The sequence below is a fragment of the Bidens hawaiensis genome, unplaced genomic scaffold, assembly GCF_021521415.1.
Source record: "Bidens hawaiensis isolate Kalapana, Puna unplaced genomic scaffold, B.hawaiensis_p1.1 tig00002839_1, whole genome shotgun sequence".
Lineage (NCBI taxonomy): Eukaryota > Viridiplantae > Streptophyta > Magnoliopsida > Asterales > Asteraceae > Bidens > Bidens hawaiensis.
In genome coordinates, this window is record NW_027491153.1 from 279,899 (window position 1) to 307,657 (window position 27,759).

The window sequence follows — 27,759 nt, forward strand, 5'->3', positions numbered from 1 at the left end:
TCTATGTGTGACCAAAAGTATGATAATAGCCACACTTTATATTACAAAAGCATTATGTGTGACAAACGGTAAGACAATGGCCACACCACAAACTACAAAAGAGTGTTTGACTGGCAAGTTCACATTTTTAGCCACATTGACAATAACCTCCAGTGTCTATATGATATGATTAGCCACACAATACCTCACTATGTGTGACGAAAAGTTTGACAATAGCCACACTTTAAATTACAAAAAGCATAATGTGTGACAAACGGTAAGACAATAGCCACATTATAATCTACAAAGGAGTGTTTGAGTGGCATGTAAACATTTTTATCCACTTTTAATGTAATATCCAGTGTCTATATAATATAATTAGCCACACTATTATTAAATTTAAGTGGCCATTGCTTTGCTATATCCACATGGTATAGGTCACAATGCACGCTCAACACAACCGTATTGGCCACATTATTATAAAATTCATGTGGCTGAAACATTAATTCATGTAGCTCTATATGTGCAATGGTCACTCATAGTAAACTGACATGTGACCATTTTCTACCATTTAGCCACACTTATTGGAGAGGCTTCTTGGTGGCCTGCAACTAATGCCTGTACCCTTTAGCCACACTTATTACCACATAAGGCCACTAAAAACTGTGTGTGGCCATATCATACCCACGGTGTCGCGACCTTTGGCCACATATGACCTGAACCAAATGTGTGTGGTAAAGGCCTACGACCACACTTTTTTCGTGTAGCTGAAGGTAAATATTCACGTAGTGACAGCTTCCTCCGGTGTCATCAACAGACACTGGAAAATTTCCGGCTTGTTCAAGTTCAAACTTTTCTTTTCATCTTACGTTCTCTCTAGTTTCATAGGGGTCGGTGTCAAAATTTCACAGGGGTCGATCGGGATTTCAACACATATATAGAACTAAAATTCATAATCTCACAGGGGCTGGTCGACCCCCGTACCACCACTGTAGAGCCGCCTCTGTGTAGAGATGGATGGAAATGAAAATGATTAGGGTTTAAGGGGTATTTATACTCTTTTAAGCCTATGGACCTTAGGCCCATATTTTCTTTTTGGTCCATATTTAATTCCATTTTTAAAGCATACTTAACATTCCATCTTTATTATTTTATTATTTCTTCTACTAACTCAAGTAAATTTTTCCATCATAAATGAATAATATATAAATATCATTTTTAGAAATTTCGGGATGTTACACCCTTGGTTTTAAAAAGCAGAGGCGAACAAAAGCGATGAGGTATAAAACCGAAGCGCGAAGCGCAAAGCGCAAAAAGCGAAAGCTTTTCGTATATGAGGCGCATGTTTTTAGCATCCAACTCTAAATGTAGCAATAAATAGGTGTTATATATGATTCAATATATAAATTATCTACATGTACAACCTAAAAAACATGTTGTACAACATTTTGATGCATAAAAACGACATTTGTACGAAAGGCGCTGGCTTCGGGTTCGCCTCGGCTTCGCCTCATGCCGCTTTTTGCCTAAAAATAGCGCCTCACTCTCGCCTTTTGAACATTGCTCGCCTTGAGTAGGAAAAAGCGATGAAGCTCTCGCCTTAGGTCGCCTCTCGCCTCGGCTCGCCTCAGGCGCGCTTTTTTTAACCAAGGTTACACCCACCAAGCAATGCATCCCAAATTTGAGCATTAAAGCTTAATAAAAGACATCACTCGTTATCATATTCAAATAGTCATGTTAATAAAGGAGATGAATACAACATTAATAATGAAAGAGCTACCTCCCAATTCCAAATCCTCCAAGATTCAAGTATGATGTGTTAATTACCATGGGCTTTATTTGCCGCTTCAACAAAAAACCATTCTTCACTACATTTGAAAAAGAAGGAAAAAATGAAAATTTAAAATTCAAATTCATATAACAAAATTATAAAGGGTTCCTCTTACATTAAAAATATCTGAACCATCTATTTTGTCTTTTGTCCCTTGATAAGTTCTTAAGCACGCTCTTAGCCTTCAAAGGACCTCAAAGGTCATGGCAATAACACTTTGCTAAAAAAGGAATTATAACAAAAACTATAGTGAGCAGTTAGATACATTTTAACCTGTAACTTGCATGGTTACGGTTAGAAAAGCTAGTCAAATCTATTAAACATAATATGATATCGTAAAAACTATATAAAACAAAAAATATATTATAACATAACATGAACCGAAAATTTAATACTCGTATATTGCAAATTAGATACTAGAACAAATACATATTGCGAGTGTTGGTCGATTTTTAACCTACATATGCCATTAATCTGAAATACCCAATATATCCTTATTGTATTTAATCACGACCCATACCCATTTTTGTCAAAACCCATTCTGATCCTCACTCACATTGGTCAAGATATGTTCTGACACCAGATATGACATGTTACCTCCGCCCAACATGATCCACCCATTTTGCCATGTTAATTTTTTTCTTAAATCGACCTGTTGTGACTTGGACCTATTTTTGTCGTTGTTTAATTGAAATAAAACTTGTTCAGAACATGTTTTGACACCAACCTATTTTGTTCAGAACACGTTTTGATCTCAACCTATTTCTTGTCATAACCCCTTTTTACCTGAACTTATTTTGACCATAACCTGTTTCGGCTCGAACCAAATCGCCCATGTTTTAAATTACCCGTTCTAGCCCGTGAGTCGTGACCTGGCCTAACATTTTTTTTGTCAGGCCTAAAGCTCATAAAGGTTAAAAAAAAGGAAATAAGAAACATACCTAAATAGCCCACACACCGAGCAAGAACTATATAATCTGTTACTCTCGTCAAAGCATGCTCGCCTTGGTAAGATACTTATGCCACTGCTAAGAGCCTAAGTGCATTGTACTACTGCTAAGACACCCTTTGTTGATGCTAATATCCCACTGTTTGTGGAAATAGATTCATGAAAAAATGTTAATATTAGCTAACTATTTTGTCAGCGTTTTATTAGCATTTGACATATTTTCCATCCAACAACAGTTAATATAAACTACCATTAACAAATACAAAACTTTTGGGTTGCTGCTTAGTTTATTTTTTAGAAGAAATGTTGCTCAAATTCGGTTTACAATTGATAGTTAGGTTAGGAACTGTGTATGAAATTCGTGCATATTAGTTCTTCATTTTTATTTGTAACATCCTACTTTTGGTTATGATAATAAAATAAGTTTCATTTATTTTATATTGTGTCGTTTATCGGTTTAGATAATAAACTGTACACGGTTGGGCTTGGACTTTAGAAGATGGAATATAAGATGGAATGGGCCTTAGGTCCATGGGCTTAAGGAAGTATAAATACCCCTTAAACCCTTTTTCCATTTTTATCCATCTCTACACCTTAGCCTACACCTTCCAAAACACACACATCACCCTATATCCCGAGCCAAGATCCGAAGTTGAGAACCCGAGCTTGATAGTGTTAGACGAGCCAAAACCTACCTCAAGACCAGCTCGTGTTCGTAAACCGACTCGTTTAAGGTACGTTTATATCAAGAACTTGTTCGTTTAGGTCCGGTTTACATATAGGAATCTTAGATCTATGTTTAAATGGTAAAAACGAATCTGATGCAACAAACCTCACTGAAATTCGTTGATATTTGATGGGTTAATTGATTGTTTAATGAGCCGAACCTAAGTACCTTAATCGCACCCCTTAAAACACGATATTCAGATGTTTGGATTGTTGGGGTTTGTTGGCGCTTTATCTACGAGCTCAATGATACCAGATTCGTGTCGATTCATCATGATATGAGAATGTAATTGGAAATCTAATACCTTTTGACTGTTATTGTTCTTGGTAATTTTGACTTTGACCCCTTAGTCAAAGTCTGGACAAGAACAGACTCTAGTTATAATGAAAGGATTAAGACAACGAATCAAGTGATTCGTTACTCACCCAGTTCGTTATGTCAAGACAACGAATCAAGTGATTCGTTACTTATCCAATTCGTTACGCTGAGGTAACGAACCAGATGACGAATCAAACCAGGATAGGATAACGAATCAGTAGCTCGTTACTCACAGTTCGCTATGTTAAGCTAACGAGCTAGAATAATGAATCAACTAACGAATCAGGCATGTAAGATGACAATCAGTAACAAATTACGCTTAATTCGTTATGGAGAATGAGTTAACGAATTAGAAAATAATTCAAAATCCTAGTGGAAAATGTGTTAAGACGGTTAATGAAAATAAAATTTTTCCAATCTGACCTAGCAGCTTAACCCCAGCCAGGGGCTCTGCCCCTTGGACCCTGCTAGGGGCTGCCGCCCTTTAAACCCCCTGCCAGGGACGCTGCCCCGGACCCCCGTTCATTGTGGGTTATAATTGAACTAGAAACACAATATAGATAGCGATAGTGGATTGATACATGTAATTGTTATACAGTTATCCGTGCACAGCTCAAGAAAGGAATAACGATTAACGGTGAACGTAACCGCGTTCAGGTGAGCTTCTAGCCCCATTTCCTTGTTATGTTTTCGGGGATGTGTGCATACTCGATGTGAATGTTAATACATTTACCTTAAATGGTAAGTGTATGTCTTAATGACGATTGTGATAGTTATGTATGTATGCTTGACAGTACGTGAACGGCCTTTGGGTATTGCACGTATTGCTAAGGCAAGTATAGTGTAGTATGTATGATATGTGTATGTTAATAAGGGAGTAGGTACAATTATGTTGTGTATGGTATTAAATGTATGGATATGGTAATGAAAGGTAAGGTAGGGTTAAAGGGTTGCATACCCTAATAATATATGCGAAGGATAAAGGGTTGCATACCCTAATAATATATGCGAAGGTTAAAGGGTTGCATACCCTAATAATATATGCGAAGGTTAAAGGGTTGCATACCCTAATAATATATGCGAAGGTTATAGGGCGTAATGCTCTTTAAAACGTAAGGTAAGTATATGAAAGAAAGAAAGTGCAAAGGTAAGTAAGTATATTATAAACGAAAGTATGAAAGTATGTGGTTATGAATGTATTGTATGTTATGTGATTAACTAGAACTCACTCAGCGTAGCTGACTTTTAGTATGCACGCAGGTGAGTAGAATGAGGCAGCTCGCTTGAGGGGGCACGTGGCATCGAATAAGATGCTGGCATTGGGAGACTCAAGACGTTTTAGTTTAATGTTTTGGTTATTTTGAAAGACGAGATGTTGTTTTAAGACAAGTTATGGTTTGTTATGAAATGTTTTATGAAAGTTTTATAGTCCGTACAAAGTTTAAATTAACTATGATATTTAGAACTGTGTTTATGAGTAAATCCAACGTCCAAATGTGAGGCACCGGTAACGGGGCTTTACATTATTTATATTTACGTATGTTTTTTTTGGTAACATAATGCGACACGAATTTATGGATGTTGAATCATAAGTTGTTTGGTATTGAGAAGTTCATACATATGTTGCTGGTTACTGATGCACCAAAAGCATCCTTTTGTATTTGTAAAATTTTTTTCCAAAAAATTCTTGTGCTTTGTGAAATTGGGTAATCGTAAATGTTTGACTCAACTGATATTGAAATTAGTGAAGTGTGATTTCCGTTTGTGTTTCCATTTCCTCATTCAAGAGACGTGGTTTACCAAATTGATTTGAATTGAGTGCTATGGTGGTGATTTGAAATTGAAACCTATTTTTATAATAGTTGAATTGAAGAACCGCCAATAACTGCTTGAGAAGAAGAGAGAACTAGTAACCACCATCAAAACCACTTAAAACTGTTGTTTAAGTGATCATCTAGGGTCAGGATTTCGTCTAACAGACTTTCTATGGCTGAGATTTGAGGAAAAAGTGGTTACAACTGTCTTCACTCTTCTCTTTCCATATAATATATAATATTATAATTACGAGAGAGTGACTGCATAAGTTGTTGTGCCTTATGCATATTATGGTTGTACTATAATATTTGAAATTCACTTGTCCACGCATTTTGATTAGTGAGTGTACGCGTGTTATATGCGTGCTTGACGACTCTTTTGTGTTCTCTCTTTGGTACTCTTCCACACCACATCACCTGTTCCTTGTACTCCATGGGTTGCAGACAAAGAGAATAGTTTGAGATCCAAGCGGTGAGGAAGAAAGTTACATAGTGAATGGTCGGATATGTAGTTGTTCGATGCGTTCTCTGTGGAGACGTTTTCATGGGAGATGCAAGTGTTCGCGTCATGGCGATGTTGTAGTCGGAGATGCAGCCATTCCAGCTGTTCTCCGGTCATGGCGACGTTGTCGTCGGATATCCAATGTTGTTCCTGGCGGGATCAGGTTGTTGCGATGTTACATTTGCCTGTCTTTCTCTCTGGCCTCTCTTATTCTTTGTTTAGGTTTTGCGTATCAAGAATGATTAGTTGACTCTTTATGGTGTGTCCCATGACTCCTTTGTGTTGTCCTTTCCGTATTCATCAACGCCTCTGATTTCTTTTGTATTTTCATGTTGATGAGTGCAAACCCTAACATTTCGGGTTTCAGTGGTTGTTATGTTGCAAGTGTTGTCTAGTTGATGATGATGAGCATAGGCTCATATAAGTTGTATATGAAATTGTAATTTGTTGTTGACAAGATAAAGCTATTGGCGCTTGGAGATTTAGATGCTATCACGATGATGGTGAATGAAAGGTCATCCGAGAGTTGTTCCGATCTGGACTCATGTTTTTCGTTGGTAGTGAATGTAAACCCATCTTTTTTTTGTATATTTATGGCTATGATGACGTCTCACACCTCAACCTACGGTGGATTTTCGGGTTGCAAACCATAGGTTCACAGCTCACAAGACACTATCATACAAATTAATGTTACAACATCTAACTTACTTTATAAAAATTTCAATCAAGTACATATCTTCTCAACATGGTACAAATAAATATAAAAAACAAATAATAATAAAAATAATTAAAGTAGTTCTCTTTTTATTTATAACCTGAAGCACATTCTAATTCTATATGATCTTCAACCTTCACTTCAAACCATATGATAATCTGCAATATGCGTACAAAATATAATATATTTGTCAACACAAGGTTGAGTAAGTAATCATCAGTTTTCGACACTAAATATAATATAAGATAGAAATTGCAAACCAATACCGTTAGTATCATCAATTAAACGTGCAAGTAATTTATTTCAGTTGACCATTGCCTAACAAATCGGGCTTTGGCTACTATGACGATATGAACGAGTATGCTAGAATAAATAGGTATGCTAGAATCAATGATAGATCTCTACGAATGCTCGAATTAAACAAATAAGAAAATAAGCAAATAGAAAGTAATCATTTAATCAATCAACACACAATATTCACAGTTTGCTATTTGTGTATAGTATCTAATAAGTAAAGCATGAATAGGTATGCATAAGTCCCCAAAAGGTATAAAAGTAGTAAAATAGGGAAGTGATTACCCACCATAACGATTGATGAGCTAAACAACACAATATGACTAATAACGATCCCCGAGCCGTTAACGCGCTGACTGATTCAACACAAAATGACCAAGAATTTTGAGACTGTAAACTATAATTAAAACCGAGAGCATAGCCGCTGGAGTTAGATCAATAAGATGCATACAACTCAAGTTATGAGATTTTCATAATTTAACGAGCCGATACTGTTCTAAATCCGAACTTCGAGTCAGAAGTCGGGATCTAACCAATACACTCAAAATTTTGACACAAACATAAATGTCTTCCGGCCGAAAGCTATTTTTGACCTGAAGATAGAGAAATCGAATAGTCAAATATTTTATGCCCTAAAATGGGTCATGATCAAATTGACCACCGAGACTCCCTCAATCCTGAAAATTGATTGAGAACTTTTCTTAAGTGAATAAAAACCTATAAAAATACTGAAGACAACTTACTCGAAAGCTAAGTATAACTAAGATAAATTTGAGGTCAACGGGTCTCGGAATTTGAAAGTAGCTTGAAGAACTTGATTAATCTTAAAGAAACCGACAATGGAAGGAGTGTATTTCGTGGATAACAAAGGATGATGGCTTATTTGCAGAGTATTTTAGGGTTTAGGAATATATTTTTAATAAGTATTGAAAGTTATAATACATTTATGAAGTAAACAACTTGATTAGAAAACTAAATTATCTACTAATTAGAATCGGGTATATTAACTAACAAAAATCGTCTTAAACAACAAGAAATGAATTGGGATGTTTTACAACATTAATTGACATATCTTGGAGCTTAAGTTTCATTAATTTAGTCGAAAATAAAAAAGATTTGTTAAAGTTAGTCCATGTACTTCTATAAACGTGATTTTTAGCCGTTTTAAACGCTTTTAAAGGTTGTTTGACATGTTTAGAGGACATATTTATATAACAACGAATTTGCCGCCAATAATTACAAACTAAATTTATGTTTTAGTGATATCGAAAGATCCGAATAAAATTCTGAATCAGGTTAAACATAAACGAATACAAAGAATGAACCGTTGGAGATCAAAACATATTTCATTCCCTTTAGTTTTGTATTTCCAAGTTGAGAGTCAACCTTCATCTATTCATTTGTAATTCTTGTTCAATGAAAACAACATAATGAAATAACCAACACAAAACAATTATTCTCTATATTTCAAATTTTAACATGGTATCGAAGCAATGTTTACGATCTAAGAATCAACCTGCTCATTATCTCCCTAAATTTGACCTTTCAAACTCACAACCGAAAGGCTACCATCTGTGTAATGGTGTCTGAAAGGGGTATAACGGTCTTTTTCACATGTATGTCCAAGTGTGTAATGGTGTCAATGTCTGAGTGTGTGTGTATCTGTGTATGTATTAGTGTGTGGACTATGCATATTTATGTATGTTTGCATATGTGTGTATGCATTTGTGTATATATATATATATATATATATATATATATCCATATAATGTTGGAAACTGAGAAACTATTCATTTTACATGTAAAAAAATAATATAAAGCTCGATTTCACATGTAAAAAATTAGTTTTAGCATGAACTGTTTTAAACTTTTTACATATAAATACATGTAGAAGATATTCCAATAAAAAAGTTAATTTTGTAAAATAAATTACGTTTTTTAACAGAAATAACTTTTTTTTAAACAGATTCTACATGTGTTTATATGTAAAAAGCTCTAAATAATTATGTAAATATGTGTTTTTACATAAAAAATGATTTTTTTAGTAGAGTTCCCTAATTTCCACTTTGTTTGAGTTCCTTCTTAAATCTGTTTATATATATATATATATATATATATATATATATATATATATATGATTAAGTTCATTTCAGAGGTGTTTTTTTATCACGAGAAATGAATCCAACCAATCCTATTTTTCTTTTATTTTATCATTTATTTATTGACAAGGGTGTTATAGTAAAAGATGCATTTTTTTGATATTTGGTAGGTCATAATGTATGGAGAAGTTACAAATAATTTGTTTTTATATTTTTTAAAATATAGTTAAATCAACCTATATTGAATACTTGTCTTTGTTATCAAATTCAGGTTTGTTGATTTATCAATATTATTTTTTTATTCTCATAATTTGAATTTTATACCTTTTCCATGTAATAGTTCTTAGAGTCAATTGCGTCGATAAATGTACATAATACATAAATGAACATAAACATGAATAAAATTACACATAAACAATACGAAATACCACATACATAGTACATATGCGGACTTACACAATACATAAATGAACCTACACAAGATAAATTACTCATGCATCATTCGAAATACCACCTACACAGTACATAAATTAACTACACACGATAAAAATTACACATACACAATTAAAAATTCCATATACATCGTACACATACGAACCTACACAGTACATAAATGAAATACACACGATAAAAATTACACATACATAATTCAAAATAACATATACACCGTACATATACGAACCTACAAAGTACATAAATGAACCTACACATTACAAAGTAAACTTTCTTTTATTATATTAAACTATATATAATAAATAACAGATAATGATAATAACATGTACTTGTAAAGGTTTTGCATAAACATTTGTGATACCACCTAAATAGTAAATATAGAAACCCTACACGATACAAAATATTTTTTTTTTTATTTTTCACATTAAACTACATATAATAAATAACAAATCATGTTAATAGTCTACAACTGTAAAATTTTCATATACGCATGTGTAACATCACGGAAAATATCGGGTCATTCATGTCAAATTCCAAAGTCAAAGGATTAAATTTACCAAATTCCAAACCCCAAGATCAAAAAAGGACTAGTCCATCACGTACCGCTACGGGCTTGGTCAAAATTTCTAGAAGAAGTCAACAGCGATACGCGATCGCTGTTTAACCAACGTCATCGCGTACCGCTATGACGTGGTCTGACACAATGTGACACGTGTGCCACGTGGCAGACGGTGGCACTATGCGTCGCCACGTGTCACCACGTGGCATACGGATCGCCATGGGTTGCCACGTGTCGCCACGCGGCACAACGTCTGCTGCGTGTCGCCACGTGGCAGGTCTATAGGGTGACTCAGGCAGCCTACGTCGTGATACACGATGGGCTTGCCAAGGGGATGTCGCGTACCGCGATGGGATCCAAAATTTGCCTATAAATAGAAGGCCACGAGTTCAGTCCATTCCACACCCAAACTCACACATATTTCTCTCTCTAAAACATCTCACTGACATACCTCGAAGTTCGTGCCACATCCTCGATCATTACCTCGTTTTCCGTGCCGTAATCTCGATATTCGTGCCACCACCTGACGACGTGTATATCAAGAAGGTGATACCATCTTGACGTTCCGACGACCATCCCGAAGCACGTACTTGAAGTATTGGTGTCTCGATTTACGTGCTCAAGCAAAAGTGTTGATCAAGGAGTGTTGTCGAAGTGCTGCCCAATTCTCAAGGGTTATTATAAGCCGATAAAAGTAGGCATAATGCCCGAATGAAATAATAATAAAATATGATAAAGGCTTAATACCCTAAGTCGAGATTATACTCGATACCTCGAGAATAAAAGAATTATATAACAAAGAAAAGAAAAGAAAGAAATACAAGTGTATATATATATATGTGTGTGTGTGAATATAATTCTTTGTTATAAGTATTATTTAAGTAATAATGAGTACTCTTAAATAATAACAAAAAGAAATATATATGTTTCTTAAAGAAGAAGAAACGTAGGGTTTTATAAATAAGATATCTATAGGTTATCTTATAAATAAAGATATTTTAAACTAAAGGTTTAAAAAGAAAATAAAAGAGATTACTTTGTAAACTAAAGGTTTTAAAGTAAATCGAGGTGGCGATTATAAAACTAAGACTAAAGGTCTTAAGCCGGATTATATATCCGACTAACAAAAGTTATACTCGTACTATATGTGCGAGATAGAAAGGTAAAGACCCACGAACGGTGTTTGAAGCCGATCCCAATTGAAAAGGTGAATACGCCCCACTTTTACAAACTTGTTTTTAAATGAGTCAACTTGTTATATGAAAAACTTTACATGAGACTAAGTGCCTCTAAAAACATTATGAATAAGAGTAAAAGCCTAGCCCTCAGGCTGTAGTATACGTTTGTCTGGATATTTACATATGTGGTTAAATGCGGTGGACACATCGCACCATGCTTGGTCACAACCTCCAGCCACGATGGGCCGGACCTAAGTACGTTCGAGTGAGACTGACCATGTGTATATTTATGGTACCTAAGTATGTCGAAACGCTGCGGTGTTTTGCTGGGGTGACCTAGTGTAGAGACTCGAGTTTATAATGATGTTGTTTTAACTTGATTATTCCTAAGCCAAGATGGGCCGAGACTTACGTTGTCTCGAGGGGTGATTAAGTAAAGAAAATATTTTAGCGTCAGCATATTCACTAGCATTCGTTTCTGACGTATTTTCTAATATTTTGCAGGTAACCAAGAATAGGGCTTGAAGAACGAAGAGCTCAAGAATCTGGCTTGGATATTTTGTTTTATAAATTAAGTGGTGGTTTTTGTTAAACTTATAAACAAGTAAACCTAAACGAGACTTTTGTCTCGTCTTTTGTAATCTAAATATTTACAACTTACATGTTTTATAAAGTCTTCCGCTAATAACACGTAACTCTGATTTATTTACAAATGTGGTACCAACTATTGATCACATTCCTAGGCCTAAGATGGGGTGTGACAGGTTGGTATCAGAGCCATCGATCTTAGCGAATTGGGTATCATAAAACAATACCCAAGCTTCGATCCAAGCATAGGAAAATATTTTACTTGTTTATTTGAATAGGGATAAGATTGGATGGTAACCATTTCTTTCCCTCTCCTCATTCTAAACTACCCATCAAATATGTCTTTCGAAAAATTAATGGAGTATTATGATAATGAAGTAAGAAGGGCAAGAAAATACTACAAATTCCCAAGAGGCGTCATGAGTAAGGATTATTATGAAGCATTCTTCAATTCTGACGAGGAACACAATCAAACCAAACAATATCATTATCCCGACAATGAGCAAAGTCCAGTCTACCATCTAGACAATACTCCACATCAAGTATACCAAGCACCAAGGCACTCGAGTTATCATCCACCAAGTCTACCTATGTATCAACCATCCGAAGTACCAACGTATCATCCTTCCGAGATTCCCACCTACCAACCATCCGAAGTTCCGCCATACTACCCACCTGGTGTTACAACATATCTACCACCGAATCCTCACCCTTCATACGCATTCCTCTCCAACCGACCAATCAAGGAGGAACCACGATCTCCCTCATCTGACTGGATGCAATTCCACTCAGATCAGTGAGGTGGCATACTAGAACTTCTACCATGGACTCTGCCAACTCACGACTCAACAATGAGGGACCATTTCGCAAGCCCAAAATGAAGGTGATGATGTCGTATGAGAAGTTTCACATGCCTGCGATGACAAAAGAGACTGCCCAAATAATGGAAGAGGAGGATCCAGAAGAAGAGGAACCAGAGGAAGAAACCCCGGAGGAAGAGGAACCGGAGGAAGAGGAACTGGAAGAAGAGGAAATAGAAGAAGACTCAGAGGAGGAATATCCCGACAATCCGAATGAAGTGATGACACCAATCGAAGAACCATACTCTCATCAAACCCCATGTTATGGTTGTGTTGATCCCTACATACAATTTCTTCAACAGCTCAAGGGCAAAGCATCATCAAGCTTCCCACCGTACCAGGGCAAGATCCCATTCGTTGAAGATCAAGCAAATGAGATCCGAGAGCAGAATGAGGCTGCCAACGTTTTCTTCAACTACCAATCCGATGTGACTGCTTCTCCATATCCGGATCCGAGGAATCATTTTGACATTGTCGTGATGGGGTACCGTGATCCACCACCCTTTTACGGTTATCCCAATGACATCCCTCAGTCACAGGAGTAACATCTTGATCGAGCCCTACATGAGACGGATGAGTTGAGGAAAAAGATAGCTGTTAATGGGAAGAAGAATATAGGAGAGACGCTTCTTCGAAAATGCAACAAGTTAACCAAGGTGGTGAAGAAATTCATGAAGGATTGAGAGGATGGTGATGATGGCGTGTTTTCAAGAAAAGAAGTTTATGTGTTAAAATAGTTTGTATGATATGTGAACAGATGTTGTAACAAGAAAATAAGGATAGGAATATATATATCGTTTATACGATATATATAAAGCTGTTGTAAAATAACATATATATCATTTCATGATATATACGTGTGTGAAATAAATAAAAATTGTGTTTTAAGAAAAGAAAAATGTTAAATTTCAGATAAAAGAAAAAAGATTGAAAAGAATAAAAGATAAAAATGTCTCGACAAAGTGATAACCGAGAAGCTTCCGAAAAGAAGCTGAAAAACGAGAAGAAAAAGGGAAAGGTCTTGAAAGAGAACAAAAGAACCAAAACCTGATAAATACATGAAACAAATCCAAAGAATAGTAATAGATGTCGTGAGGGCCGAAACAGAATTTAGATCTCAATCTAGACAAACTAAGCATTCACAATCTGCCAACCCTTCTCGAAAATCTGTTTCTAAACCTCGCTCTAGACCCTCTCATATGAAGGAAAGTGTTCATGACTCAAACGCTGATGGTGGAGTCCGTCAAGAGTTTAAAAGACTAAATATAAGTGGATGCTCGTTCAAAGATTTCAAGTACTATGGACCGAAAGAATTCCATGGTGACAAAGGAGCCATCACGACCTAAGGTGGCTTGAAGAAATGGAGACGATTGTAATCACGAGCAAGTGTTCCGATCAAGAGAAGATTCTATATTCTGCCCTCGTGTTTAAAGGTGAAGCACTGGAATGGTGGAACACACTTATTTTGAGTAGAGGAAGCGAGGTGATGTATAATTTAACCTGGAACGAGTTTTAGGAGTTGTTGATGGCAAAGTTTTGTCCAATGCACGAGACCCGCCAAATTCAAACCAAATTCTTGAATCACAAGGTCGTTGGAACAAACCTTCGTGAGTACAACACATAATTTCACGAATACTGTCAATTGGTTCTCCAGCTGGTTACCCCTTAATCCAACAAAGTAACACGTTATATTTGGGGACTACCCCGAGAGATTCTTGACATGGTGAGGTCTTTGCCACAGACCGCTGACTCCGCAATGGAATTAGCCGGTTATTTGATGGGCGGAATGATCCGCAACAAGGAAGAGGATAAGAGGTTTGTAACAACGAATGACCCGAAGAAAGAAGGAAATACCCGTTTCAAGGGTAAAGGAGTTGACCAACGAAGGTCCGGCTTCAACCCCAAAATTCCACAATGCAAGATTTGTAAGAAATATCATAGGGGTAGATGCCATTTAACTCCACGAGTCTGTGAATCATGTCATAGACCCGTCCACGCAATGACCGATTGTTGGAAGAAGAAGATGACCTGCTACAACTGTAAAGAAATGGGACATCTTAGCTTTGAATGCCCCAAGAACAAACCCTCGCCGGTGGTGCGGGTGGTAGCGGTCAAAAGAATGATCCCAAGAAGGGAAATGCAAGAGTCTTCATCCTGGATACCAAGAAAGCGGCCGACATGCCAGAAACCATTATCGGTACGTTCCTAGTTAACAACACTTATGCTAGAGTCTTGTTTGATTCAGGTGCCAACTTAAGTTTTATAGATTATAACTTTTATAGTCTATTAAACGAACCTTTAATCAAACTTAATAAAACTCTAAGTGTCGAGACCGCTAGTGGCGAAATTGTTAAAATCTCTGAAGCCCTAGAAAATGAAAAAATCTTATTAGCCAGTTACGTTTTGCCTATTCAATTGTTACCCATGAGTCTTGCGGGTTTTGATATAGTATTGGGTATGGATTGGTTATCCAACAACCATGCTCGTATCCTTTGCAATAGCAAGACCATTGAACTTCGAGCCCCAGATAAACGAACTATTCGTATTGAAGGGGATAAAGACGCTGGCCAAGTTAGCCTAATCTCCATGATAAGGGCTCACAAATGTTTAAATCAAGGATGCTTAGCGTTCATGGCCTACATCACCGAAGAATCTAAATCCAAAGAAATCAAAGCGTTCCTATTGTTTCTGAGTATGCTGATGTCTTTCCCGATGAACTTCCTGGAATCCCTCCCGATCGCGAAGTAGAGTTTAGAATCGATCTCATTCCTGGTACTGCTCTGATCGCCAAATCTCCGTATCGCCTCGCACCAACTGAAATGAAGGAGTTATAGAAACAACTTGACGAGCTTCTCGAGAAACGCTTCATTCGACCAAGTTCATCGCCACGGGGAGCGCCAATACTTTTTGTCAAGAAGAAGGATGGATCCATGCGTATGTGCATCGACTACCGAGCTCTCAACAAAGTCACAATTAAGAATCGTTATCCACTCCCTCGAATCGATGATCTATTCGAACAACTTCAAGGTGCAAGCTTCTTTTCAAAAACCGATCTTCGTTCCGGTTATCATTAACTCAAAGTTCAATCCGAAGATATCCCAAAAACCGCCTTTCGAACAAGGTATGGCCATTATGAGTTCACTGTTATGCCATTCGGACTTATTAATGCGCCAGCCGCGTTCATGGACATGATGAGTCGTATCTGTAAGCCTTACTTGGATAAATTTGTTATCGTATTCATTGACGACATACTTATTTATTCTAAGTCTAAGGATGATCATGAAGTCCACCTTCGAACATTACTTGAAATTCTTAGAACCGAGAAGTTGTACGCTAAGTTCTCTAAATGCGAGTTCTGGTTGCACGAGGTGCAATTTCTTGGTCATGTCATCAACATCAACGGTATTCAAGTCGATCCCGCTAAGATTGAAGTCATCTCTAAGTGGGAGATCCCAAAATCGCCAACCGAGATTCAAAGTTTCTTGGGATTGGCCGGCTATTACCGTAGGTTCATTGAAAACTTTTCCCGAATTGTTGTTCCCCTAACTTCATTGACTCATAAGAATATCAAGTATGAATGGGGAGCAAAACAACAAGAGGCATTCAATATACTTAAACAAAACTCACCCAAGCACCTATACTGGCCTTGCCAGAAGGCACTGAGGATTTTATAGTCTTTAGTGACGTGTCTCATTCCGGTTTGGGATGCGTACTAATGCAATGCAAGAAAGTGATAGCTTATGCCTCTCGTCAACTCAAAGTGCACGAAAAAAACTGCACAACTCACGATCTAGAGTTAGGCGCCATAATCTTTACACTTAAGATATGGAGGCACTATCTCTATGGGGTAAGATTTATCGTGTACACTAATCATAAAAGCCTAAAGCACATCTTCGATCAAAAAGAGCTTAACATGCGACAACGACGGTGGATGGAAACGCTCAACGACTACGACTGCGAAATCATCTACCATGAAGGAAAAGCCAATGTCGTGGCTGATGCCTTAAGTCGTAAGGAGCATGAAAAGCCAAAAAGAGTTCGAGCGTTAAGATTAGAACTTCAAATCGATCTTATTAACCAAATCAAATCTGCCCAAACTCAAGCGATTAATGAAAACAAGATCTCCGATGAGAAACGTAACGGCACCATTGACTCGCTAGTCAATGGTGACGATGGTATCCTTAGAATGGGAAATCGAATTTGGGTACCAATCATTAGAGACTTGCGTGAGAAAATTATGAACGAAGCTCACAAGTCTAAGTATATGATGCACCCCGGTAGTGACAAAATGTACCAAAACCTTAAGCCAAACTACTGATGGGATAAAAAAGGACATCGCTTCGCATGTGGCGAAATGTTTAACTTGTTTGAAAGTCAAGGCTGAACACCAAAAGCCTTCGGGATTGCTCCAACAACCCGAACTTCCTGTATGGAAATGGGAGTTAATAACCATGGATTTTATCACCAAACTCCCAAAAATGACTCGACAACATAATGCCATATGGGTGATTGTGGATTTCTTAACAAAATCCGCACACTTCATACCCATCAATGAGTCGTACTCCATGGATAGATTAGCACGTATTTATGTGAACAACATTGTTGCTTTGCACGGAGTACCGCTATCTGTAATCTCTGATCGAGACAGTCGTTTTACGTCTCACTTCTAGAAAAGCTTCCAACAAGCCTTAGGCACTAAGCTAAACCTTAGCACTGCTTATCATCCACAAACCAATGGGCAAAGCGAAAGGACAATTCAAACGTTGGAAGATATGCTCCGCGCTTGTGTGATAGACTTAGGTGGAAGTTGGGACGACCACTTACCCCTAATGGAATTCTCGTATAACAATAGTTATCATACAAGTATTCAAGCCGCACCATTTGAGGCGTTATATGGCCGAAAATGTAGAACGCCCGTGTGCTGGTCAGAAACTGGAGACAATCAATTGTCTGGACCCGAAGTAGTCCAAGAAACCACCGACAAAGTTCTTCAAATCCGAGAAAGACTTAAGACGGCACGTGATTGCCAAAAGAGTTACGCCGATGTCCGTCGTAAGCCGTTAGAGTTCAATGTTGGTGACAAAGTTCTTTTGAAAGTCTCGCCATGGAAACGCGTAGTTCGCTTCGGTAAGAAAGGAAAGCTAAGTCCTCGATTCGTTGGACCCTTTGAGGTACTTGAATGAATTGGTAATGTTGCATATCATTTGCAACTACCCGAGGAAATGCAAGGAATACACGACGTATTTCATGTGTAGAATCTACGTAAATGTTTAGCCGAGAATCTCTTTCGATGCCATTAAAAGATGTAGAAATTAACGAGAACTTAAAGTTCATTGAAAGACCAGTACAAATAGAAGATTCGAAAACAAAAAAGCTTAAAAGACGAACTTTGAAAATTGTGAAAGTAAAATGGGACTCATGAAGAGGGCCCGAGTATACTTGGCAACTCGAATCGAAAATGAGAAAAAATACCCCCACTTATTCACGTGAGCAATCTCGAGGACGAGATTTATTTCAAGGTGGGGAGGATGTAACATCACGGAAAATATCGGGTCATTAATGTCAAATTCCAAAGTCAAGGGATTAAATTTACCAAATTCCAAACCCCAAGATAAAAAAAGGAAAATTATGTTTTCTTGTCCTAACGCGATACACGACGGTACAAAGGACTAGTCCATCGCGTACCGCGAAGGGATTGGTCAAAAGTTCTAGAAGAAGTCAACAGCGATACGCGATCGCTGTTAAACCAACATCATCGCGTACCGCTATGACGTGGTCTGACACAATGTGACGCGTGTGCCACGTGGCAGACGGTGGCACTATGCGTCGCCACGTGTCACCACGCGGCAGACGGATCGCCACGTGTCTCCACGCGGCACAACGCTTGCCACGTGTCGCCACGTGGCAGGTCTATAGGGTGACTCAGGCAGCCTACGTCGTGATACTCGACGGGCTTGCCAAGGGGCTGTCGCGTACCAGGACGGGATCCAAAATTTGCCTATAAATATAAGGCCACTAGTTCAGTCCAAACCACACCCAAACTCACACATATTTCTCTCTCTAAAACATCTCACTAACATACCTCAAAGTTCGTGCCACATCCTCGATCGTTACCTCGTTTTTCGTGCCGTAATCTCTTTATTCGTGCCACCACCTGACGACGTGTATATCAAGAAGGTGATACCATCTTGACGTTCCGGCGACCATCCCGAAGCACGTACTTGAAATATTGGTGTCTCGATTTGCGTGCTCAAGCAATGTGTTGATCAAGGAGAGCTGTCGAAGTGCTGCCCAATTCCGTAGGGTTATTATAAGCCGACAAAGGTAGGCATAATGCCCGAATGAAATAATAATAAAATATTATAAAAGCTTAATACCCTAAGTTGAGATTATACTCGATACCTCGAGAATAAAAGAAATATACAACAAAAAAAAGAAAAGAAAGAAATACAAGTGTATATATATATATGTGTGTGTGTGTGAATATAATTCTTTGTTATAAGTATTATTTAAGTAATAATTCGTACTCTTAAATAATAACGAAAAGAAAGATATATGTTTCTTAAAGAAGAAGAAACATAGGGTTTTATAAATAAGATATCTATAGGTTACCTTATAAAGAAAGATATTTTAAACTAAAGGTTTAAAAAGAGAAGAAAATAGATTACTTTGTAAACTAAAGATTTTAAAGAAAATCGAGGTGGCGATTATAAAACTAAGATTAAAGGTCTTAATCCGGATTATATATCCGACTAAAAAAAGTTATACTCGTACTATAGGTGCAAGATAGCAAGAGAAAGACCCACGGACGGTGTTTGAAGCCGATCCTAATTGAAAAGGTGAATACGCCCCACTTTTACAAACTTGTTTTCAAACGAGTCAACTTGTTATATGAAAAACTTTACATGAGAATTAGTGTCTCTAAAAACATTATGAATAAGAGTAAAAGCCTAGCCCTCTGGCTGTAGTATACGTTTGCCTGGATCCTTACATATGTGGTTAAATGTGGTGGGCACATCGCACCACGCTTGGTCACGACCTCCATCCACGATGGGCCGAACCTAAGTACGTTCGAGTGAGACTGACCATGTGTATATTTATGGTACCTAAGTATGTCGAAACGCTGCGGTATTTTGCTGGGGTGACTTAGTATAGAGACTCGAGTTTATAATGATGTTGTTTTAACTTGATTATTCCTAAGCCAAGATGGGCCGAGACTTACGTGGTCTCGAGGGGTGATTAAGAAAAGAAAATATTTTAGCGTCAGCATATTCACTAGCATTCGTTGCTGACGTATTTTCTAATATTTTGCAGGTAACTAAGAATAGGGCTTGAAGAACGAAGAGCTCAAGAATCCGATGGCTCGGATATTTTGTTTTATAAATTAAATTGTGGTTTTTGTTAAACTTATAAACAAGTAAACCTAAACGAGACTTTTGTCTCGTCTTTTGTAATGCAAATATTTATAACTTTAAATCCAATGTTTTATAAAGTCTTCCGCTAATAACCCGTAACTCTGATTTATTTACAAATGTGGTACCAACTATTTATCACACTCCTATGCTTAAGATGGGGGTGTGACAGCATGGATGATTCCACCTACATAATACAAGAAAAATACAAGTGTATGTAATAAATAAATTTGTGTAGACAATACATAATATTTAACGCATTTTAAGGATTATGATTGAAGATAATATAGTATTTGATTAAAATTACATTAGTTTGATCAAACATCAATTAAAAAATAAGAATTAAAAAATTTTATAGGTAACTTTTAATTAGTTAGTAATAATAACAAATAACAGTTATTAATTACATACGCTTCACTTTGAAAAGTATACAAAAAAAATACCAAACTACCATTCTTCATTAAAATATTGATAGATTAATATCTTCATAATTACAAGTTTGTCATAACTTTTCTAATCCACTGATTACACATAATTAAAGGTACAAATTGATTTCTTGCATTTCTCGCTGTAAGTTGACTTCTCGCATCAAGCATCCCATATATATATATATATATATATATATATATATATGGGATGCTTGATGCGAGAAATCAGGTTATAGTGAGAAGCGCGAGAAATAGATCTAAACCATTGGTTTAGTTTAATCAACGGTACACAAAAACAATGGCAATTTTGTAGTAATCAAGACAAATGTTTGCAAAGCTTTTAAGAAAGAAGAGTATTTCGGTAAGGATGCGTAGGTATTATTTGATTACCATCGTATGCTCCCCAATCAATTACTATAAATCCGTATAAATATCCTCTTGCTATTGCATAAATCTTTCGATTGTGAAAGTAGAGTTGTAAAATCTTCAATCACATCATATTCTTTCACAAGGTATTAAAAATCAAACGTGGCAGAGTTTCAAACAGAGATGGTTTTGTTCAAGGGTTTTCATCTACGAAGCATAAATTTCGACTAAGGTTTGTGTATTTTGTTTTTTCTTGATTGAAATAATTCAAAACCACACATATTTCATATTAGAGATACATGTACTCATAATCCAAACATATTTTTCGTTGATTGAAATATTTTATTTGGGGATAAGACTAGGGCTTTTTTTGTGTAATATCAACTCAGGTGAATGAGTGAATCCTCTTTTTATTCATATAAACCTACAATAACTAGTATATTCATTTACAATTTTGACATGCTTGAATTGGATTTCGTTAAAAAAAAAGAATTTTAGTGGATTGTGAGTTTGCTTTTCGTATACATTTGTATATTTTACCTCGTGTATAATCCGTATCTTTTTTTCGGTAAACTTGGTTTTGATTTGTTAGTAATTACATACAGAGTTTAATGGCAACCATACAGAAACTGGATCTTGATTCAAGTATGTTTTCTTGTTATTCTACTTTGGGCTAAAATAGAAAATAGTTTAATTTTTATGCCAATTATAATTAATTAATTAACAGTTAGCAAATGTCAGATTTTGAGATTGTTATATTTCACAATTTCGTTTTGCTATTTTGTTAGTGTACGGTTTTGGTGTCCGTAGCAATCGAATAAGTTATAGATAGTCTAGTATGTGTATTTATTGTAAAATGGTCATTCGCTATAGATTGTATAGCGAATGGGTCCATTCGTTAGTTGACTAGGCTAGTTCGTTAAGTTTATAAGCCCATTCGTTATGAAATATAACGAATGGAGGTTGGTTCGTTAAGTTATTACCATTCGTTATGGAATCATAACGAATGGTGTCTAATTCGTTATAAAGATATAACGAATTAGGCTTAACTTAACGAATGGAGCTTTGGCCTATAAATATGTAGCTCATGTTCATAATTTAGTAGAGATCCGAGCCATTAGTTATTATACTCTCACCATGCCGGATCCTCTCTAGATCTAAGTTATTTCCACCATAATGTATTCATCCTAATTATCAATAAACTATGTATTTAACGTATTGATCGATCTTGTGTTTCTTGTAATTGTTGCATCGGGTTAGCGGCTAGATCTTGGAAGGTTCTCTCATATTTGAATCATGTGTTACATCAATTTTGTTTATTTGAGCAGATATGTAAAGTGAGAGTATTGCAGAGAACAAGTCATACACTATACAAGAAGTCCTACATTGTTCCTTTTGAGTTTAAAATGCATGACAAAGTATATCCTACATTGTTCCCTTTTAAGTGTACCTGTATAGTTTTACGTGTTACCTGCACCTGAGCATGTTTTTCATAGTGGAGAATGTGTAGGAAATATGTATACTAAGACTGTGTAAGTTCATATGTACAATGTGTAGGTAATTTTTAATATGTGTAGGGCTTAAGTTTTGTGTAAGTTCATGTCAGATTACATGTAGGTAGTTTAAAATATGTGTAGGGCTTTGTAAGTTATGTGCAAGCTCTATGAATTCATGTGTAAGTGCATGTGTGATTATATGTAGGTCATTTGTAATCTATGTAGGGCTCTGTACGTTATGTGTAGGGATGAGCTCGGGGTTCAGTATCAGTATTTCATGCGAAATTCGGGAAATGTCGGTACCCTACCAAACAATACCTGTACCGGTACCGAAAACTCAAAACTTGGTACCGATTCGGTACCGGTACCGAAAACGCTCATCCCTAGTTCTGTGTAAGGCTTTGTAAGTTCATGCCTGAGTATGTGTAGGTAATTTGTAATCTGTGTATGACTCTGTAAGTTTTGTGTAGGGCTCTTTAACTTAATGTCTAATTATATGAAACACTACGTGAAAATTGACCTTCGGCCACACGAAAAAAGTGTGGCCGTAGGCCTTTAGCCACACACATTTGGTTCAAGACATATGTGGCCAAAGGTCGCGACACCGTAGGTATGATATGGCCACACAGAGTTTTTAGTGGCCTTATGTGGTAATAAGTGTGGCTAAAGGGTACAGGCATTAGTTGCTGGCCATCAAGAAGCCTCTCCAATAAGTCTGGCTAAATGGTAGAAAATGGCCACATGTCAGTTTACTATGAGTGACCATTGCATCTATATAGCCACATGAATTTATGTTTCAGCCACATGAATTTTATATTAAAGTGGCCAATAGAGTTGTGTTAAGCTTACATTGTGTGATATACTATGTGAATATAGCAAAGAAATTGCCACTTAAATTTAATAATAGCGTGGCTAATTATATGATATAGACACTAGATATTACATTAAAAGTGGCTAAATATGTTTACTTGTCACTCAAAAACTCTTTTGTAGATTATAGTGTGGCCATTGTCTTACCGTTTGTCACACAAAATGTTTTTCCTAATATAAAGTGTGGCTATTGTAAAACTTTTCGTCACACATAGTGAAGTACTGTATGGCTAATCATATCTTATAGACACCGGAGGTTATTGTAAATGTGGCTAAAAATGTGAACTTTCTAGTCAAAAACTCTTTTGTAGTTTGTGGTGTGGCCATTGTCTTACCATTTGTCACACATAATGCTTTTCATAATTTAAAGTGTGTCTATTGTCAAACTTTTCGTCACACATAGTGAGGTTCTGTGTGGCTAAAAATATCATAAAGACACTGGAGGGTGTTGTCAATGTAGCTAAAAATGTGAACTTGCTAGTCAAAAACCCTTTTGTAGTTTGTGGTGTGGCCATTGTCTTACCGTTTGTCACACATAATGCTTTTCCTAATTTAAAGTGTGGCTATTGTCAAACTTTTCGTCACACATAGTGAGGTATTGTGTGGCTAATAATATCATATAGACACTGGAGGTTGTTGTCAATGTGGCTAAAAATGTGAAGTTGCCACTCAAACACTCTTTTGTAGTTTGTGGTGTGGCCATTGTCTTACCGTTTGTCACACATAATGCTTTTCGTAATTTAAAGTGTGGCTATTGTCAAAATTTTCGTCACACATAGTGAGGTATTGTGTGGCTAAAAATATCATATAGACACTGGAGGTTGTTGTCAACGTGGCTAAAAATGTGAAGTTGCCACTCAAACACTCTTTTGAAGTTTGTGGTGTGGCCATTGTCTTTACCGTTTGTCACACATAATGCTTTTGCTAATGGTCATTTATAGACTCTAATTTTTGTAATTTCAGGTGTGGCTATTGTCTTACTTTTGGTCACACCTATTTAATGTGTTCTATGTGGCCAAATTGTGTGTAATTAGGCAATATATAATTATTTTTATTTTTTGTGCAGTAATATAAAACAGCTATAAGCAAGCATGACAAAACAAAATTAGAAACAAATTATATTAACTATAATTTTCACTTAAGCAAATGTATATGCAAAATATCTTACAAAATACAAAAATAACGACTACCTATATACTAGCTAAGGCGTCGGTTTTCTTGGCACTGCTCCTTGTCTTTTCTTTGGTCACCCGGTCTATCGTTGTGTACTTTGCCTATGCCTTCTTGACAGCTCTGTCTGGTTCTTTTGAGGATGGGAGTGGTGGTAGCTAGAACAACAGAATATGAAAAACAAATATGTATAATTAATGTCGTATTTTTGTAATTGAATAGAACAAAATAGTATGCATACATACATACTGAACGTTCGTTTAACTGTTCGTGAACCTTTCGGCGGGAAGTTCGTTTATGTTAGCTTATCTTTGTTCAATTACGTTAGTTTAGATTATAAACAAACGAACATAAACGAACACAAGTGTTCATTTTTTAAACTAAATGAAAAAGAACATAGATATTTGTTCGGTTAACTTAAAAGGGAACAAACCTCCTGGTCACATACGATTAGGTGTTCTGGCCAAGCAACAAAAGTACCAATTGCGTTGCCAACAGTCGTAATATCACCTGCCTCACATTGAATAATTTCTTGTTCCTTTATGGCTCCATCAATACTAACTTTATAGCAACTCTCCGGGATTGCTTTTCCATGCAACTGTTGTGGAACCGGTGACCAATAAACTTTACCATTGGCCACCTTGTTGCGCTTGTCATGCACACACAAACGACACTCATACACCTATAAACCGGCATGTGAAATTAAGATGGCTTAGTTGAAGTCAATATATAAGTACATACTCATGTTGGTGGGAAATTAACAATGTTTCGCGCAGTACATACCTTTATTTCAGCAGGTGGGGAAGCTTCATCCGTAGATACATCAACTTTTCTTTTACGGCTTCTCCGTTTTACCTAAAAACCATTCAATGAATCAATCAACAATTAAAGGAAAAACTGAAATTGCCAAATACTCACTGATGGTTTTTTCGAGCCGTTACTATCCGGAGTGCGGTGTAGTTGTGTTGATGCTTGGTCAACATTGTTCTCTACAGGCTTCATTGGTAAAATAACATAAATTGGAATTGTTAGACTTATTAGGTTATAAAATATAAAAACTGAAACTGCCAAATACTTACTGATGTCGCGCTATGGGGATCGACTACCGTTTGGTCAACACTTTTTCCACAGACTTGGCCTGCAATTCAGTAAATAGAAAATGAGCACACTCACATTGGAAACGAATTATAAAAAGTACTGAAATTGACAAATACTTACTGATGTCGCGATATGGGGAGCGGGTACCGTTTGGTCAACACTTTTTTCCATAGACTTGGCCTGCAATTCGGTAATAGAAAATGAGCACACTCACATTGGAAACGAATTATAAAAGTACTGAAATTGTCAAATACTTACTGATGTCGCGATATGGGGAGCGGGTACCGTTTCGACAACTATTTTATCCGCAAACTTGGGCTACAATTAACTTATGCAAAATCAGCACACTCACTTGGAAAGTTAATTATTAAAACAAATCAATCAAACTGTCAAATGCTTACCTGAGAAGCGGATTCTTGTTGCACAGCCTCACCTGAGGTTAAGATGTTTCCCACATAACTGGCCTACAAATCAATTTATTTATGGAAAACGAAAAATGACATGGAAAGTTGTAAAAAACAAAGAAACTGTCAGATACTTACTGGTGTTGGCATTTTCTTTTGCGCCACAGCACTAGTACTTTGTTTAGAACCAACCTGGTTGGGAACAGGATTTACCTACGAATTGTAACAAAAATTGTGCCAATTATGTACGTCGAATGCATTGATTAATATGTAGCATACGTCACTTACTTGACTTGCCGACATTAGCGGCAACAATCCTTCGAGATGTCTGAACCTGGCCTCAAATGCTAACTGTTCCTTCTCACGGGTTGCTAGCATAGAATTCGTGGATTCAAATAGAGTCGTCAACCTGTTCACCCATTCATCTCTCTGCACCACCTCATACTCAAGTTGGGGAATCCGTTGCTTAAACGAGCCTTTTACCCGACTCACACCCCAATATTTACCTATTGTCAATCCGTACCCAATCCCTTTTAAAAACCCACCTTTCTCTTTGCCAAGCACTAAGGTGACGACATCTGTGCACGGTTCAAGTGCCAGGGCTCCGGAGGCGATCTGCTCCTCATGCTAAGCCTGCAAGAAAACAAATATTGTAATACACTTGTAACACGCTTATGTATCCACATCAAGTGTTGAGACAAGTTATCAAACTCAAGTTTTTTTGACACCAATATAAGGCAATGAATTGACTTAAACAAGATTTAAAAAGTTTAATACTAAAACATACTAATTTGTTGCCACGCCTTCGACAACAGCATTCTTGTATGCACCATCTATGTCCTCCCTTCCTTCCATCCACATTAATGCACGGCCGGGGATCTCATCCGGTCCAATTTCCTTCTTTTTGACCTTGTAAAATATTCAAGAGAAAGCAGCTGACGGTCATGTGTTAGACACATAACCAACAAATCATTGAACTAGAGAGAAAGCAGCTGACGGTGATTACCAGTTTCTCTCGAAGGTAGGTATAACCCCCTCGTCCCATGTGATGATCAAAAACATTCTTTGCTCGAGCTCCCTTTGATGAAGCCGATTTTTTCTTCAACCACACATTATAATCATTTCATTATATTTAAACAAAAAACATAAACCATATATAGTCGATCAATCTACGTTTGCAGAGTAGAGGATTTATACCTGAAACTTCTCTGATTGTGTGCACTCAACGAAGCGATCCCAGACTTCTTGCCTGATCATCGTCAGGTGTCCCTTGGGTACCGCCTTCAGCTTCAGAGGTTTACCGATGTTCGGCATAATGTATTTGGCATACATTTTTCTTCTGAAATCCCGAAGAAGGTGTCTGAGCCGATTCATCACAGAAGGCCTGCGACACGCCTCAATCTCAAAATATTTCTGCATAATATAATACAGTAAAGGTAAATTACATCTCAAAATATAAAATGCACAAATAAAAATAAAGAATAACCGTTATTTGTTCCCACAGTTTATCTCTAAGCTCCTTTGTGACCTCCCTCCAACTTAAATGTCTCAAGCCAACTATTTCCCTTACAACATCCCCTAAAAAACTTGCAAACGTTGATATGTTTTGGCCAGTGAACCTACCCAGATTATCAAACTCCACTGCCAGT

At 36.8% G+C, this 27,759-nt stretch overlaps 1 long non-coding RNA gene across 1 annotated transcript in view; it reads left to right on the top strand.

Moving 5' to 3' along the window:
* Positions 1-27,239, top strand: part of LOC143621370 (uncharacterized) — a 279,015-nt gene extending 251,776 nt beyond the window's left edge. Inside the window, exon 2 of the long non-coding RNA XR_013151504.1 lies at positions 27,064-27,239. This is a non-coding gene — a long non-coding RNA (uncharacterized LOC143621370). The remainder of the gene's footprint in view (positions 1-27,063) is intronic.
* Positions 27,240-27,759: the final 520 nt, after the last annotated feature.